Raw genomic sequence first — 19,292 nt, forward strand, 5'->3', positions numbered from 1 at the left:
CAACACAGTAAAAGTCGCTTTAGAGAATATCAGTCTGTTTCCCTAAAACTAACAGAGTGCAGGTCACAGAAGAAGAAGCCCGGAGAAATTTGTTGAATGAATGTACGGACCGTTATCTTTTCGTTCAAAACTATAGAATGTTTTTGAAAACATTCAACTTAAACTTTCAGGTTTTTAATCAATAAAAGGGAATAAATTGTGGTCAAATGGAAAGAGCTGCATCTTGAGGCGTGAGAAAGGGGGTGCTGGGAGGAATCTACTGGTGTCCACCCACATATTCCAGGGGTCCTGGCGGATGTCCAGCTCGCCCTGAGCACATAAGCTTGAGAGCACGCCCTGCTCATTCACACGGGGCCTGAATCCACTCTCATGGCTGTAATCACACGTGCAGGAAAAGTGAAGGCTGAGCTCCAGAACATTTTAAGAGGAGCAGGAAAAGTGAAGGCTGAGCTCCGGAACATTTTAAGAGGAATACTGTCTCTGGTCAGCATCAGGAGGGAGAAATCCACCATCCTTTGAATTGTGTTCAATGTGTCAGGGATCACAAGAGGCAAAGGGGGAGGAAAAAAGAAAACAGATGTTATGTAGAGCAGGCCGTTCCCAGGAAAGCAGTCCTCAGGTATGGCCTGTGGCCTTGGTATTGGGGGCGGGGGGGCGTGATGGGCCCCTGCTGAATCAGTAGGATTTTTATTTCTTTAAAAAGAACTTTAAACTCCTATTATTATTTTTGCTGTTCAATCGATTTTGATAATAACACTTTTGGGAAATCTCACCTGTAATTAAGTTTCCATGAAATGGTCAAGGTATATGGGGTGAACTCACTTCTGACCTGCCATGCATGCTGAGATGATGAAAAGATGGCTCCCCTTGGGAGTGGGTTTAAATTCAGAGTCATGGGTGGCTTTCGGGGTCATAGTAGCATAAAGTTACCTACGCTTGCATCACCCTGAGCTTTCATGACTGTTGGGATCCTTCAATGCCATATTATGCCTTGGGAGTCACCATGAGCTCTGTAACCAACGTGTTAAGGATGTTGGCGCTTAACTGTCTGTATTTATCTGACCAGCTCAGCTCTGCTTCTGTCACGAACCATAACCCAGGAGATCATGGTGTGTATCTTCATGTAACTGACGCATTGCTTCTCCTGAATTTTCAAAACATCCATGTTAAAGAGCCTAACGAGGTTATCTGTTGACACAACATACATTATAGCAAGACCTGCCTATGAAAGGATGGCCAGGGAAACCATCTGGTCAGAGTAACGACCAGTTCTATCCTCCCCTTCCCTCCTCTGCCTCTCCCCTCCTCATCCCCAAAGCTGCCTCTTCTCGTGCGTAATGCCAGTGCTCTGTACAGTGTTCTGTTTAGAATGGTTTGAACATTTTTCTGCCCGTGTCCTTCATTGCTGAAGTAACTCCCCTCTCTCATGTCGACACTTACCCAGGAGCCGCACTGCAGACTCTCTGATGTAGGTCTTTTCTGCATGGCAGCTAAGGCCAAGCTGTGATTTTCATTGCATGATGCAACGTCACCCTTTCGGTTGTCGCCTCCAGGTTAACCAGATCCTTTCCCTGCACTGCCCATGCATGTTGCGTTCTTCCCCCAGGGCCCGGACCTGAATGTAGTAAGTGCCGGGCGCATGCATGCGGCGAGCGTTCTAATACAATGAAGTTCTGGGATTTAAGTTTCTCTTTGCATATCCTTGAGGGCCCCCAGTTTGCTGTGATATCACAAAGGCCTCTCAGTCCCTTGAAAAATCTAGCCTAGAACCTTGGGAAAGAGGGAAATGAATCTTCTGTTTTTAGGGATGTGCTGAGCAAAGGCTAACAACAAGGAATTTAGAAGTGAGGGTCAGTTTTCCAAGTAACAACTTACCTACAGTTCTAGAGATGCCCAGCTCTGCATGGGTGGGCCCAAAGTGACCAGAGTTACAGTACCTTATCACATCTGTCTGAACATAATTACCTGTTTGCTTTTGCTTAGATCCAATAATTTAGATCTAATCTTTTGCTTAGATCTAAATGTATATACTTAAAAAACAAAATCTCTTAAGCTAACTGTCCTGGGGAATACAATCATGGACCTTTCTCTTAAATTATTGTGTAAACAGGAATGCCACTAATTCAACTTTAAAAGATGTGAAATGGTAGTACTAAAAAGGAGTATCATGTTCGTTGAAGCATGTTGGCATTGTATTTACATTATTAATTTATAATTGTGATCATTTTCTCTTTTTGAAATACATTTTTGCCTTAGGGCTTATGGCTTTCTTTAAAAGTGTTCTTTTTTTTTTTTTTAACATGTTTTTGTCTCCTCGTTTTTACTCTCCTTTATTCTCAGAATGAACTTTTATATAGCATACTTGTCAGGATCTGTTTTCTTACTGGCATTTTTTTGTTATTTCATATAAATAGAAACATTTTAGATGTACGTTGGCTGTAAATTGAGAAAGATGACAGGTCGGCATTAGCAAGCTCTGATAATCCTAGGGTATGAATGAGGGTTCCTAGAGATTCCTGGTGGTACTAGCTTTGCCAGTGCCCATTAGATTAAAACTATGCACTAAGCGTTGATAATGACACAAAATTGAAGGCTTTGTATCCTGTCTTTATTTTTCCCTCATGAATTGTGGCATATCTGGGGGGTTTAGCAGATTGAAGCACTTACCACACCTTTTCCCCCTCTATTCTGTTAAACATGTCCTACTCGCTCTATAGAAATAGGCTTTACTTAGAATTTCATAACATGCCCTTTTGGTAGCCAGCATAAACGTCCTTTGAATGGAAGCATTTCCCTTTCTGAAAGGAGCTTAGATGTAATTATTGTGCAGACCTGTGCAGAGCAGGTGATGCTGACCAGCATGGTGAAATGCCCTCACTTGCCCAAGCTTTCATCTGGGAGTTTGCTAAATGAAACAACTGATCCTTCTTGTGAGGTTCTTCAGCAGAGACCCATTCCTCTTTCTCTGAAAAACACAGTGCTTCTGGATAAAATGAAAGGATTTCTGAAACCCAACATAGAGTGAGGTAAGTGGATCCATTTATAGAGACAAAGGAGAAAATCATAAGGAATCAGATTTCTAGGGGCTTCCCAAATCCCTCCCAGAGATGGTTTTACAGTGATAAGGAAAACAACTCTGGAGAAAATCAAAGATATGGCAATAGAATTAAAAAGAGGACCTGCAGAAGGAAGGAAGGAAAAAGAAACTTCACCCATTGAACATGTAATTCATGATATTCCTTTCTAAATTTGGATCCAAAAGTCAAGTGGACACCATTGATATGGTAGAAAGAGCTCTTCTTGCCTGAGGCATGAGCGGAACTATTTTGATAAATAAGTGATTTCCAATGTTACCTGGAAGCAAGCAGGAAAGAAAAAAATGAAGGAAAAGAAATGTTCCAAGAGATAAGAAGTTGTTTTCATGAAGTAGTTAAGAAGGGTATTAAAAAAGTGTATACTTGAAGATATGCTTGTGAAATCATAGGATTTAACAAGTTGTTACCACTTTCCTTGCTAGTGATGATGATTTGTTTCTAAGGTAACTTGATAGTCCAGGGTGACATTGGTCTCCATGGCCCAGGTCGCTTTATGACATTCCTAAGGAGCGACGTCTGCTTTGTACTCAGCAGACTCAGGACTTCTAATCGGCAATATCTCAGACTCTCCTTTTTGGCCGTGAGGCTGCTGGGCGCTCAACAAAACTCCTAAATAGGAATACTTGCAAAACTTTCATGCCTCAGCTGTCGGCCAAAGACAGAGCTAAGACACAGCTATTTTAATTCCTTGTGTAATAAAGGTATAATTGTTTTCTATGCCAGATGTCAGAGAGATGTGTACCAGATCTTTCTCTGTGTCTTCTTAAAACAAACAAACGAAAAAAAAAAAAACCACAGGATGTCAGAAATAAAGCTATCATAATTATCCCTTTAGCATCACATATACATCCATGTGTAGCTTTTAACGAATGGCAGGGTCCTGGTGGTGAATATATATGTTATGTGACAGTGTTTTCTAGTCTTCAAGGTGAAGTGACAGGTAAATGGGACAATTGCTCTTTACATAGATAATTTTTTCCCATTATTTTTTTCCCAAAGGGTCTTGGGCCTCCTACAGTTGGTTCCTGGCAGGTCCTCAGTGTTGGCATTCTTTGTCACTGTAGCCCTTTGAATGAGACCACTGAGGGGACTGCTTGCCATTCTGCTTGGGTCCCGATGTGGCTGGGGGAATAGCAGGGTTGAAACTGTAGTAGGTCTCTTAGGCGGCCAATGGAATATTGGATTTCATCAAAGAGAATAGGAAGGGGAGCTGTCTCATGCATCCTTATTACACCCATCTGGTTAGACTGCCAAACTGGGACCCAGTACAGGCTTCCCCACTCTTAAGTCCTGGCAGGTAGACCCACAGCAAGGAGCCATTGCCAAGGTCAGGCTGTCCAGGTGTACTGAGATTATGTTGGGGAGGAAGACAGAGATGGAAACATAGGTCATAAACTAAATGGGAGACTAATGAGTGCCCAGGAAATGCCCAGAAGAGTCCAAGACAAACATCTGGAGAAGAAGACGCAGAGAAGAATCTTGAAGTCTGCACCCAGTAACAGCCCAAAGAGGTCCACGATGATTTGAAAACCTGTTATGCTGTGGAAATCCCAACCCACCTGCCCAACCTTGCCCTTGATGGGCCAGCCTTTGTCAACAGAGGGATCATGCTTTTTCTGAGGAGCCTCTCTGCAATCAGGAGAGCTTCTTCCGTGGGGAGCTTTGAGGCTGAAGCACCTTGAGACTGTGCCCCAGGCTGTTCCTCAAGGTTGCTCTCTCCTTAAGAAACAAGCACACCAGACAGTTGCTCCTCAATATCTAGAACCTGATGATTGGTTATTACTAGTTAGAGATGGTTGTTTATGGGCCTCTTAAGGCAGGTATGATGATATTTAACATCCCGGAAAAAAAAAAGGCATTGGAGGCAGAGGCAGTGGTGGGATGAATGCTCAATTCTTCCTTCCTCAAGTCTAAGCTTTCATAGGCATGAGAGGAGTAGGGCTCTAGGGGTCAGAGGTACTGCCCCACCTCCCCCATGCCAGGCACTATGTCTGGGTTCCTTCTTCTCCATTCAGACCTGGGACTTCTTTTTGCCCCCTTCTTCTCCCCATTTCTAATCACCTCACCCAGGCTGTCCAGTTTTGTGGATGGCCCCAGAGTGAGGTTGGAGTTAGATAGAGAGTAGACTTCTGTGCTTGAAGGCTATAGATATGCACACAAGTGTGTGCCCACCCATAGGTACCACCCCTCGCCTCTGCATGGTTCACTGACCCTGCCCTTGAAGAACTCAGTCTGTTTTGTAATATTTGTGCATGAGTATATACGCACCAAGACTGTTTGAATTATCTACTCCATCATGTCCTTCCACTAGAAAAACAAGAGTTTACTATAGACTGGCTCGAGTCAGTGGAGGTAGGGAAACAGGGGAGTAAGAATCAGTTGGGACAAGCCTCTTAGATAGCCTCATCCACCAGAGGGCAGACAGCAGAAGCAAGAAGTACTACAATCCTGCAGCCTGTTGAACGAAAACCACATTCACAGAAAGATAGACAAAATGAAAAGGCAGAGGACTGTGTACCAGATGAAGGAACAAGATAAAACCCCAGGAAAACAACCAAATGAAGTGGAGGTAGGCAACTTTCCAGAAAAATAATTCAGAAAAATGATAGTGAAGATGATCCAGGACCTTGGAAAAAGAATGGAGGCAAAGATCGAGAAGATGCAAGAAATGTTTAACAAAGACCTAGAAGAATTAAAGAACAAACAGAGATGAACAATACAATAACTGAAATGAAAAATACACTAGAAGGAATCAATAGCAGAATAACTGAGGCAGAAGAACAAATAAGTGACCTGGAAGACAGAATGATGGAATTCACTGCTGTGGAACAGAATAAAGAAAAAAGAATGAAAAGGAAGACAGTCTAAGAGACCTCTGGGGCAACATTAAACACACCAACATTGGCATTATACGGGTCCCAGAAGGAGAAGAGAGAAAGAAAGGACCAGAGAAAATATTTGAAGAGATTATAGTCGAAAAGTTCCCTAACATGGGACAGGAAATAGCCACCCAAGTCCAGGAAGCGCAGAGAGTCCCAGGCAGGATAAACCCAAGGAGAAACAGGCTGAGATACATAGTAATCAAATTGACAAAAATTAAAGACAAAGAAAAATTATTGAAAGCAACAAGGGAAAAATGACAAATAACATACAAGGGAACTCCCATAAGGTTAACAGCTGACTTCTCAGCAGGAACTCTGCAACCCAGAAGGGAGTGGGACAATATATTTAAAGTGATGAAAGGGAAGAACTTACAACCAAGATTACTCTACCCGGCAAGCATCTCATTCAGATTCAATGGAGAAATCAAAAGCTTTACAGACAAGCAAAAGCTAAGAGAATTCAGCACCACCAAACCAGCTCTACAACAAATGCTACAGGAACTTCTCTAAGTGGGAAACACAAGACAAGAAAAGGATCTACAAAAACAAACCCAGGACAATTAAGAAAATGGTAATAGGAACATTCATATCGATAATTACCTTAAATATGAATGGATTAAATGCTCCAACCAAAAGACACAGGCTTGCTGAATGGATATAAAAACAAGACCCATATATATGCTGTCAACAAGAGACCCATTTCAGACCTAGGGACACATACAGACTGAAAGTGAGGGGATGGAAAAAGATATTCCATGGAAATGGAAATCAAAAGAAAGCTGGAAGGCTTCCCTGGTGGCACAGTGGTTGAAAGTCTGCCTGCCAATGCAAGGGACACGGGTTCGTGCCCCGGTCCAGGAAGATCCCACATGCCGTGGAGCGGCTAGGCCCGTGAGCTATGGCCTCTGAGCCTGAGCGTCCGGAGCCTGTGCTCTGCAATGGGAGAGGCCACAACAGTGAGAGGCCCATATACTGCAAAAAAAAAAAAAAAAAAAAAAAAAAAAAAAGAAAGCTGGAGTAGCAATACTCATATTAGACAAAATAGACTTCAAAATAAAGAATGTTACAAGGGACAAGGAAGGACACTACATAGTGATCAAGGGATCAATCCAAGAAGAAGATATAACAATTATGAATATATATGCACCCAACATAGGAGCACCTCAGTACATAAAGCAAATGACAACAGCTATAAAAGAGGAAATCGACAGTAACACAATACTAGTGGGGGACGTTAACACCTCACTTACACCAATGGACAGATCATCCAGACAGAAAATTAATAATGAAACACAAGCTTTAAATGACACAATAGACCAGATAGATTTAATTGATATGTATAGGACATTCCATCCGAAAACAGCAGGTTACACTTTCTTCTCAGGTGCACACAGAACATTCTCCAGGATAGAACACATCTTGGGTCACAAATCAAGCCTTGGTAAATGTAAGAAAATTGAAATCATATCAAGCATCTTTTCCGACCACAACGTTATGAGATTAGAAATCAGTTACAGGGAAAAAAAACATAAAATACACAAACACATGGAGGCTAAACAATATGTTACTAAATAACCAAGAGATCACTGAAGAAATCAAAGAGGAGATCAAAAAATACCTAGAGACAAATGACAAGGAAAACATGACGATCCAAAACTTATGGGACACAGCAAAAGCAGTTCTAAGAGGGAGATTTATAGCAATACAATCCTACCTCAAGAAATAAGAAAAATCTCAAATAAACAATGTAACCTTCCACCTAAAGGAACTAGATAAAGAAGAACAAACAAAACCCAAAGTTAGTAGAAGGAAAGAAATCATAAAGATCAGAGCAGAAATAAATGAAATAGAAACAAAGAATACAATAGCAAACATCAATAAAACTAAAACCTGGTTCTTTGAGAAGATAAACAAAATTGGTAAACCTTTAGCCAGACTCATCAAGAAAAAGAGGGAGAGGACTCAAATCAATAAAATTAGAAATGAAAAAGGAGAAGTTACAGTGGACACCGCAGAAATACAAAGCATCCTAATAGACTACTACAAGCAACTCTATGCCAATAAAATGGACAACCTGGAAGAAATGGACAAATTCTTAGAAAGGTATACCCTTCCAAGACTGAACCAGGAAGAAATAGAAAATATGAACAGACCAATCACAAGTAATGAAATTGAAACTGTGATTAAAAATCTTCTAACAAACAAAAGTCCAGGATCAGATGGCTTCACAGGTGAATTCTATCAAACATTTAGAGAAGAGTTAACACCCACCCTTCTCAAACTCTCCCCAAAAATTGCAGAGGAAAGAACACTCCAAAACTCATTGTACAAGGCCACCATCACCCTGATATCAAAAGCAGTCAAAGATACTGCAAAAAAAGAAACTTACAGAACAGTATAATTGATGAATATAGATGCAGAAATCCTCTACAAAATACTAGCAAACAGAATCCAACACATTAAAAGTATCATACACCATGATCAAGTGGGATTTATCCCAGGGATGCAGGGATTCTTCAATATATGCAAATCAATCAACGTGATACACCATATTAGCAAACTGAAGAATAAAAACCATATGATCATCTTAATAGATGCAGAAAAAGCTCTGACAAAATTCAACACCCATTTATTACAAAAACTCTCCAGAAAGCGGGCATAGAGGGAACCTTCCTCAACATAATAAAGGCCATATACGACAGACCCACAGCAAACATCATTCTCAATGGTGAAAAACTGAAAGCATTTCCTCTAAGATCAGGAACAAGACAAGGTTGTCCACTCTCGCCACTATTATTCCACATAGTTTTGGAAGTCCTAGCCATGGCAGTCAGAGAAGAAAAAGAAAAAGAAAAGGAATCCAAATTGGAAAAACTGTCACTGTTTGCAGATGACATGATACTATACATAGAGATGCCACCAGAAAACTGATAGAGCTAATCAATTAATTTGGTAATGTTGCAGGATGCAAAATTAATGCACAGAAATCTCTTGCATTCCTATACACTAACAACAAAAGATCAGAAAGAGAAATTAAGGAAACAATCTCCTTCACCATTGCAACAAAATGAGTAAAATACCTAGGAATAAACCTACCTAAGGAGGTAGAAAGACCTGTACTCAGAAAAGTATAAGACACTAATGAAAGAAATCAAAGATGACACAAACAGGTGGAGAGATATACCATGTTCTTGGATTGGAGGAATCAATATTGTGAAAATGACTATGCTACCCAAAGCAATCTACAGAGTCAGTGCAATCCCTATCAAATTACCAATGGCATTTTTCACAAAACTAGAAGAAAAAAATCTGAAAATTTGTATGGAGACACAAAAGAGCCCAAATAGCCAAAGCAATCAGGAGGGAAAAAACTGGAGCTGGAGGAATCAGACTCCCTGACTTCAGACTATACTACAGAACTACAGTAATCAAGAGAATATGGTACTGGCACAAAAACAGAAATAGAGATCAATGGAACAGGATAGCAAACCCAGAGATAAACCCACGCACCTATGGTCAACTAATCTATGACAAAGGAGGCAAGGGTATACAATGGAGAAAAGACAGTCTCTTCAATAAGTGGTGCTGGGAAAACTGGACAGCTACATATAAAAGAATGGAATTAGAACACTCCGTAACACCATACACAAAAATAAACTCAAAATGGATTAAAGACCTAAATGTAAGACCAGACACTATAAAACTCTTAGAGGAAAACATAGGAAGAACATAAATCATAGCAAGATCTTTTTTGACCCACCTCCTAGAGTAATGGAAATAAAAACAAAAACAAATGGGACCTAATGAAACTTAAAAGCTTTTGCACAGCAAAGGAAGCTATAAATAAGACAAAAAGACAACCCTCAGAATGGGAGAAAATATTTACAAATGAATCACCAGACAAAGGATTAATCTCCAAAATATGTAAACAGCTCATGCAGCTCAATATTAAAAAAACAACCCAATCCAAAAGTGGTCAGAAGACTTAAATAGACACTTCTCCAAAGAAGACATACAGATGGCCAAGAGGCACATGAAAAGCTGCTCAGTATCACTAATTATTAGAGAAATGCAAATCAAAACTACAATGAGGTATCACCTCACAACAGTTAGAATGGGCATCATCAGAAAATCCAGAAACAATGAATGCTGGAGAGGGTGTGGAGAAAAGGGAACCGTCTTGCACTGTTGGTGGGAATATAAATTGATATAGCCACTATGGAGAACAGTATGGAGGTTCCTTAAAAGACTAAAAATAGAATTACCATATGACCCAGCAATGCCATTCCTGGGCATATACCCAGAGAAAACCATAATTTAAAAAGACACATGCACCCCAATGTTCATTGCAGCACTATTTGCAATAGCCAGTCATGGAAGCAACCTAAATCCCCATCGACTGATGAATGGATAAAGAAGATGTGGTACATATATACAATGGAATATTACTCAGCCATAAAAAGGAACGAAATTGGGTCATTTGCAGAGACTTGGATGGACCTAGAGACTGTCATACAGAGTGAAGTTAGAGAAAAACAAATATCGTATATTAACGCACGTATGTGGAATCTAGAAGAAAAAAAAAAGAATCAGTTGGTCAGGACTCCTCAGACAGTTTGGTGAAAACTGAACCAGCACTCATTTGGCAAGACTCTGTTTTATGTAGTAGCTTAACTGATTTATTACATAAAAGTTTCCAGCAAATATTAACAGTAATTCCACTCTGGTAACAACTGTGATTGAAATAATTGTAGTCTGTAGATAAGCTGGAGAAAACAAGCATTAGTGGGTAGGTTGTCTTGGACATCATTCCAAGAGTCCAACAGTGAAGAAATACATAATCTATGGACGTAGAATTGGAAGAGATATTTAGAAGATCTGTGACTGGTTCATCCCCCTGCCTCTCCTACATCCATGCTAAGCCAACCAGGCAAATGAAACTCTTTCCTCTGCTCAAGACCTGGTAAAAGGAGAATACACAATGTTCTGTGGCCCCTCATTAAAGTGACTCATGGCTTTCTCTGCCAGGAAATCTGGTTAATTATTTAGTATTTATGAGACTTGTATGGCTGCCTTCATGGAAATACCATTTTCCAGGTGTTTCTTTTTTTTAATATTACCCAAAGTTAATGATGTAATATATAGAATCACACCAGATGTCAGCTCACTGCAAATCCTGTTGGGCATTTGAATTATATTGCAATACCTGATAAGGAGGCAATAAAGCAGATACAAAAAAATAGTATGTGAAATAACTGATTCTGTCAGTTTTTGTTCATTTGGATGACTGCCTTTTTGGGCATTTTTCTACAAACAGTTCTTATTATCATTATTGTTATTACCTTGCTTTTTAAGATAACTATCACTTGTTCAGTAATTAGTCTTCACTCATTATCCAATTTCATTCTCACAGCAGCCTTTGAGGTTTGATCCTTATCTCCAGTTTTTTGTGAGAAAACCAAGGCTTGGAGAGGTCAGATTATGTGCCCACAATCGTACAGCTAGTAAGTGATAGAGCTGGGATCTCTTCCACTGAACTCCAAAACTACCTAAACCTGCTAACCACTCTTGAGGTCAACTCACATTTTGCTTTTGATTTACATACTTGGGTGCATTAGTGAATGAAAAGATTCGGGATGAAGATGAGAAGGAGAACCTAAGCTCAGATAGGTATATTGAAATATTTTGAGAAAATTTAGAAGAGCTCCATAAGAAGTGACAGAGATTTCATTAAAACAGATGGTCTGTGTGTTTCATTGAGAAATCCAGTGTGTAAGGAACTGACATCTTTTGTTCTCTCCAACAGCGATCTGTGTCACTTCCTTTGTATCCTAGAAGAATGCTTAATTATTAGGACTCATCATTCAGGTAGATACCCTGAGCCATAGAACTGCTTTGAAGTCTACTGCTGTCATTGTTCCAGGGTTCTCCAGATCACTCAAAGCTCAAGAAGACAGAGCACATAGGATTCCAAAGAGTAGTGAGGGTTTATATACTACCTCTCCATTTGTTCCAGTTCATTTCAACATGACCCTGATGAGGTATATGCTTGTGGCTTTTGGATTACATCTCATCAACTGAGCACAGGCATAATTAGAAGCCTGCTGCTGTCAGAAAGATTAATAGGCCGATGGATACAAACCCATAACTGAAGATTTCCCAGCAAAGCCATTTAACCAGCTGGCTGGAGATCATGATACAGCAGTACTGCAAGTAACAAAAAGTGTTTTCTATTCACATTAGAACCATTGCAAGGTCTAAGAAAAGTGTTTTATGATAAAACAAAGGGCCCATTCTGATGTTATTATCATTACAATTGATTAATGATTGAACAAAAACTTACCCATCAGCAATAACAGCATCTTAGAAGGTAACAACCTCAAGATGTTCTATGATAAAATCACAATAATGGTGAACAGAAGAGGCCAGCTTCTGTTTGGTAAAACTAATAAAAACTACACAACTTACTGTATAAATGCCAAAGCACCAAAATTGGAAAGATTAGCTCTTAAGTACACAGCTCTGTCAAGGGAATTAAAATGTAGGCACTGGGAAAAGCCACCAGATAGAAAGCTTTCAACTTGGATCCATTCAAGACCTGGGCAGTCCTGAGGTGCTGTCCAGTTTAGAAGACAATGTTCTAAGTAAAGATTCTTGCTTTCTCAATGACTAATTAGTATCACACCATTCACACAAAATCCACTGTTATTAGCTTGCAAGATATTTTTGTGATACCTAAAATTATATGAATAATAAAATTGATTTCTAATTTGGAGTACATTGTAAAGATTTGCCTCCCTTTTAAAATGTCTTGGTCTCAAATATTCTGATTAGCTAGGTGCTTTTATTTCTAGTTTGTGAGCAGGAAAACCAAAGCACTTTGCTTATCCGATATATCCTAATGTTATCAGGAAAATCTCAAATCACTTAGATTTACTACCTCTCCTTTGCAGGTAGGTTTCTTAATATCCCTGATTATATAATGTCATTTTCCTATATTTTGATTGAATGGAATGGGATGCAAAGCTTATTTATTGTCTAATCCATGATTAGAAGTGTTAAAAGTATCTAAATATTATCATCCATTACCATATATATATATATATATTTTTTTTTCTTTTTGCGGTACATGGGCCTCTCACTGTTGTGGCCTCTCCCGTTGCGGAGCACAGGCTCTGGACACGCAGGCTCAGCGGCCATGGCTCACAGGCCCAGCCGCTCCGTGGCATGTGGGATCTTCTCGGACCGGGACACGAACCCGCGTCCCCTGCATTGGCAGGCGGACTCTCAACCACTGCGCCACCAGGGAAGCCCTCCATTACCATATTCATTCTTTTTCTTCTAGAATAAGAGAGGCTGAGGCATCCATCTTTAGGCAGCTGGATAACTAGGAGTTATTTCTCTATAAGCAGAGGAACTTAGCCTCAGCAGATAAGGTCAAGCTCCATGACACCACTACCATTCAGGGTCCCAGGAAGGACTTTTGGGGATTAGTAATGTCCCACATGACAGTCTTTACAGAAGAGGGTTAGATACAGGTTAGAGAGTTCAGCTTCCTCTGAATTTTCCCAGACCATTTGATAAACACATACATGTTTTTCAAGGGCAGTTATACCTCTTCCCTCAGTCAGTCATACCCCACTGTCAACCCCTGTTGCTTTTATGTAAGCTCCATGGCAGGCCCTGTGGATAGCAGCTACAATGTCTTATGCTTCTTTATCCTCTCCAAGGATATGGCAATTTATCTGGAAAAGTATGGTGGTATGGCAGAAAGGATACTGGGTCTGTGTCCCAACTCTACCACTTAGCTACGTGATCTTGGGTAGGTTTATGAGCCTCTGCTTCTCTGTCTGCAAAATGGGGATTAGAACAAAATGTCTGCTACTATATATTTTGCAAAGTTGTGAGGACCAAATGCAATAGTATGTGTAAACTCTGTACAATTGCCAGGTATTGTGATATTGAATTGAATGAGGATCAACATTCCGAGACAGTTAAGAATTCCTTGCTCCTAGTGCTATAAGAATTCAGAGATGGGAGAGTTCAGTGAGGGCAGGAATAATTGGCCATGCCATGCCTTTTGGTTGGCCTTGAAAGCTGCCTGAGGTTTGAACACAAAGAGGGAGGAGCATTTGAAGAGGCCACAGCAGAAGCGTAGAGTTAAAATTAGGAATATGGGGGGTGTCACATGCATGAAATTATGAAGATACCAGCTTGCGGCAGCAAAGGGCTTTGACGTGGAGCACGGTTGAAAATGGGAGGTATAGGGTGAGGCTAGGTTTTAGAGGTTTTTCTCAGCCAGACTGGGAATTGATGCATGAGGCAGGAGAGAGCCATGATAGTGGATGAATGACACCTTTTAATTAAATTAATCCGGCAACATTGCAGAGGCGAGACTAGGAGAAGAGTCTGGAATCATGAAGCTTATTGTATTGATTCACATCTGTAGCGTGTGAGCCTGAACTCTGGTGGTCCATAATCCTGGTGGGAATTGAGAAGGCTCCATCCAATTTAAAAAGGGACTCACCACAGGAGTGAGGAGAATTTAAATGTTGGAAATTATTTCACAAAGTGCTGTTTTGTTCCTCAGCTAGTCCCTTCCCTCTCATGTGGTTATTTATTAAATTATCTCGGATATTTGCTGCTGCTGCTGCTGCTGCTGATCCTAAAATGCTTAACATTTCTTTCTTTCTCATAAATGACTGTCTCTATAACCTCTCCCAATCCAGCCCTCGTCATTTTTCCTTTTAATCTTAAACTAAAAACATGCTCCTCAGGCACTCTCTGGTTGTTAATTGGAATGTCATTGGTGAAGCTTGCATGGTGGCATTGTAATTACTTCCCTGTATTGTCTTAATTCCCCACCGCCCCCATCGCCCTGTTCACATCTGAAAATGATAGTCTCTGTTCAACCCCTTGATCTCAGCACTTAGTTAAGTGGTAGGCAGGTGGCTGTCTGGGGATGGGCTCGAATGCTTAATCCTTTTTGTTCAGGTCTGAATAGGAATCACCTTGAGCAGCAACACCTGTAAGGAGTGTGTAGTTGCAGGAAAGTTCTTCAAGAGCTGTGGTTCTCAAAGTGGGGTCCCCGGCTGAGCAGCAGCATCTGGGAAATGCAAATGCTCAGGACCCCATACCAGACCAGCTGTATCAGGAGCTCTGGGGGTGGGGTCCACCAGTGTTTTAACAAGCCCTCCAGGTGCATGCTAAAGTTTGAGAAACACTGTTCTGGAGAAATATTTTCCAAGGGTTGGAAAGCCAGCCTCAGAGATTTAGGAAAACAGACTTCAGAAAATACCAGGGAAGTTTTAGAGGCTGAGAAGAGAGGCAGTTACTTCCTTCTTGGAGAAGATACAGGCATCACAACTGCTAGAAGTGAGATTTTTGTCCTTAGCCCCCTGCCCCTTAAAAGAAAACCTGGGTAGTCATTGCTTTCATTGCTTGCCTCATGCTTTGGAAAGATAAGTTCTGAAGTCAGTCTTCAAGAAGGACTGTTGGATCTTCCTGCTCAAAGGTCTTCGTGGGATACTGTATTGTTAAATAGGTGAAAAAAGAGATATATTTCCCACTTGGGTGAGTCTCATTTTCCTCTGTAGAGACATCTAAATACTTAGGTTATGCTTACTTGATGGTCAAGAGGAAACAAGGGTTCGTATTCCAACCTCTGTTCTACGCTGAAAGTTTATCCCATCAGGAGCAGCTTTCTATTGAGGTTCTTTTGAAGGTGCCCCAATCATAGAGTCCTGATCAAAATGCTTAATTTGCCTAAGGTTTTAGTATCACAGTTGATCCATGGACTATGGGAGCCTAGTAATGAACAGACCATCAGCTTACCAAGTATCTTATCTCCTCTAATTAGTAAGTCATTAGGTAACCAAGAGCAATTTAGGGAAAGTCAGTTCTACTACCAGGTCTAGTGTTTTTATTTCAGTTCTTAAAACTCTCATTTATTTATTTTTTTTCTGTTGGCAACATATGTCCATAAAAAGCCTGTTCTGATGTGGGCATGCCTCATCAGAATGGCGATCCAAATTTAAGTGTGTAATTCAGAGTCACTTTCCTTTGTAGAAAAAAATAAAGTGATTTCTAGCTCTTAAAATTTCTAGACAAGGAACTCTTCTATTTTACACAAGAAGGCAGAGTTTGTATTTCATTCTCCATCCTACAATGAGCATTAATCATTAAGATAAAGTCTTTTGGGGAGGAAAATAAATCCTGGCTGATATGGCCAACCCTTTTGTTGTTGAATTCTGTATTTTCTTTTTATAAGATCAATGAACTTCTCCCTGGGTTGTTTCCATTTGGGGAATGAAATGATGGGGCTTTAGAATCTCTGCTCTGTGGTCTTGGATTGTGTGAGTCCATGGACTAAAGGCGCTCAGAGGATTTATCTTGGAGGGGATCCTGATAAACCGTGCTGATGCCACTCGAGAAAACTAGGCAGGACATTTCTCCTTGGGCTCTTATGGCAAACAGGAAAGAGCTGAGAGAGATAGAAAACAGACTCCCTGATCACTCTGGTCCTCCTGGGTTCCTGGGGGCTGGCCCTCTTCTGTTCCAGAATTTCCTGCTTCTCTCTCCCTTCTTCATCTTAGTGAAGTGGCTCATGTTACTGGTGAGCTTCAGCCAGAGGGAAAGCCTCCAACACCAGCAGCATAATTTACTTCCTTTATTGTTTCAGCTCAAAGTCTAAGACTCAAGGAATGATATAAAAGGATGATTAAATCAGTTTTCTAAAGTTTTGAATAAAAGACTAGAGAAAAGGTCTGTTATGGTTTCAACATTGTTCTCTGTAAGTCAGGAGTGCTGTTGAGGTATATTTTTCAACAGAGTGTCCTTTAGCATCAAGCCCTCTCATTGCTGCCTTTAGGGATGGGCAATATAGGAGGGAATAGCAGAAATGACAAGGAATTCAAGAAACAGTGCAAATCAGTTGCAACAGCCTAATTCCTTATACTCTTTCAAACATCTACTTCCATTTGTGTTGAACCGAAATATCCTCAGTGGCACTGAGCTAACATCTCTTCCCCCACTGTTCCATTCTCTTCCACAGCCTAGCAAATACTTTCCCTGCTCGATGTATTTCAGGGTTACTATGAAATTAACTACAGAAGCAATGGAATTAATAGAAGCTAGGGAACTCATAGGACCCTCAAATATACCACCAGTAACTATTGTGAGAGCAATAGTAAGGTTATTGTGTGGCCTTGGTGAAGTGATACTGGGTTTTCCATAATAGACTTGAGAACCAAGACTTTCTCTCCATCCCCTAAATTGTGTATACATCAGTCCTGATGAAAACGAATTTATAAAGCACAGCTAAGTCACTGCTGGCACGAGGGAAGACATGAGTGCAATACAGTATTTACCAGCAGAGCCCCCCCATCCTCAATCTCTCTCTCTCTCTCTCTGTGTCTCTGTCTCTCTCTCTCTCTCTCTCACACACACACACACACACACACAAACACTGTTTACTCTTCACTAGTTCTGAAGCACGTCATACCAGTGGCTTACATAGCACAGAGGTGCATTGTCTCTTCATCCTTTGGGATCTGTAGTGGACTTCTGGTCAACCTAGTTCATGTGCTTCTTTTCCTTGCAGCTAGAGTAGCTAAGAACTCTGACACATGTGGACCTTGTGGGTCTTGTTCTTGAAACAAAACAAAATGCCATCGTGGCTTGGGAATTGTAGAAGTGTCACTTGTTAACTCCAGGCCTGAATTCTCCTTTTTTCATTGAATCAATACCTGAGTAGGAGACCAGGCAAAGAGCAGGGTGGGCTGTGGTGTTTAGTCTCTTTTGCTCCTGCCTCTTTTCAGCATTGGACTAAGCAAACTCCATGCTGTCTTTCCTCCCACTTGCCCTTAGTGAAAACCCAGCAGTTGCCGTTTCCTTTATGCAAGAATTGTTTTTCAGTGTTTGTTTTTTGTTCAGTCCGCTTAGTTTGTAAATGCAAATGTAGATTCCTCTTCATGCTTGTCTGGAGGGTTTTCCACGTATTTGTGATTTGGGAGATGACAAAGGGCATGTTTGACTTGTAATACAGATGAAGAATGGATAAATCCGGTGCATGTAACATGATCGGAGAGTCCCACAGACTGACTCACCCTGCCTTTAAGTGGGCCCTGCATTCTCATACTGCACAGATTCCTGCCTGTTGAACAACCAAGCTCTGCTGTTGCAGAAGTACAACTATACTAACTGGTATTGTGTACAGCGATTTCCAAAGTGGTGATACTCGGAAATCCTCCATCCTGCACTTCTCAAGCTAGCCCTCTCCCGGCCCAGGGGTCCATGTTGCTTCCCATCTGGGGAAAGTATTTTACTTCTCTCCATCCTTCCTTCTCTCCCTCACCTCACCTTCTTGATGTTCCTGGCCTGAGTAGTACCATTTGCTTACTGATAACAGTATACTGTGACTTTTCATTCACAGCTTTGAAAGGCTTATGAGGCTTTCCTGCTTCCCACCCAGCCCAAACCTTGGGACTTTTCACACTCTGATCCTCTGATCAGTTTGATGCAGGAAAGCACATGGAAGCCATGTACCAGTTTGTATAGTCGTACACTTCTGAACTGCCTACTCTTGAACAAAGTAGAGTGTGCTAGGGATTCGCATTGGCTGCTTGACCACACGCAAAGGCAATTAACCTGCATGCCAAAAAAAAAAAAAAAAAAATTAACCCTTAGAGTACTGCTTCAATATATTGGTTTAATGGTCTTGAATTTTACCAGTTGGGCAATGCTTCTTTCCCCAGATCAGAGTGCTGCATTTAAGTCCATATTTAGCCAGAACATCAACCAGGATCCTCTCCTCCACAGCTTTCCTGAGATGCTCCTGGGTCCTTTCTTATTAATCACCTGATGGCTTTTAAAAGGTCTAAAACACAGCCATTGTGTTTAATTGAAAATGGGCTTCATTTCTAATGTGCTGGAGAGTAGGAGGGACTGCTTTTAGCTTACGTTTGTGTCCTCTAAAAGAAGTCAGTTCTTTAAGGGTTAATATGAAATTGAGGGATTTGGTGGTTTCTTCTGCTTGTCCTTCCTCCAAGGTGTCTGCATGATCCTCTTTAGATCCTTAGCTCAACTGTTGAATGATGATGAAAATAATATATGTATAAAATGATGAAAACAAATAAAAGAACAAAGGACTGTATGGCTGAATGGAAAGACCCCTTGGCAATGCTTGCTTGATGATCACAGGGGATAGAAAGACCAAATGTTTTATTTTATGAACGTTCATTTTGTCCTCTACCCCAAGCACCACCACTGCACAGCAACGTGGAAGACTTGACGATACTTTTCATTTACCTCTTGC

The 19,292-nt window shown here is 40.8% G+C and overlaps 1 protein-coding gene across 3 annotated transcripts in view; it reads left to right on the forward strand.

Annotated features, from left to right (window-relative positions):
• The window catches only part of KCNMA1 (potassium calcium-activated channel subfamily M alpha 1), a 748,255-nt gene that overhangs the window by 423,176 nt on the left and 305,787 nt on the right, over positions 1–19,292 (forward strand). The gene's annotated exons all lie outside the window — the stretch shown is intronic.

The sequence above is a fragment of the Mesoplodon densirostris genome, chromosome 1 (genome assembly GCF_025265405.1).
Source record: "Mesoplodon densirostris isolate mMesDen1 chromosome 1, mMesDen1 primary haplotype, whole genome shotgun sequence".
In the NCBI taxonomy this organism is placed as follows: Eukaryota; Metazoa; Chordata; class Mammalia; order Artiodactyla; family Ziphiidae; genus Mesoplodon; species Mesoplodon densirostris.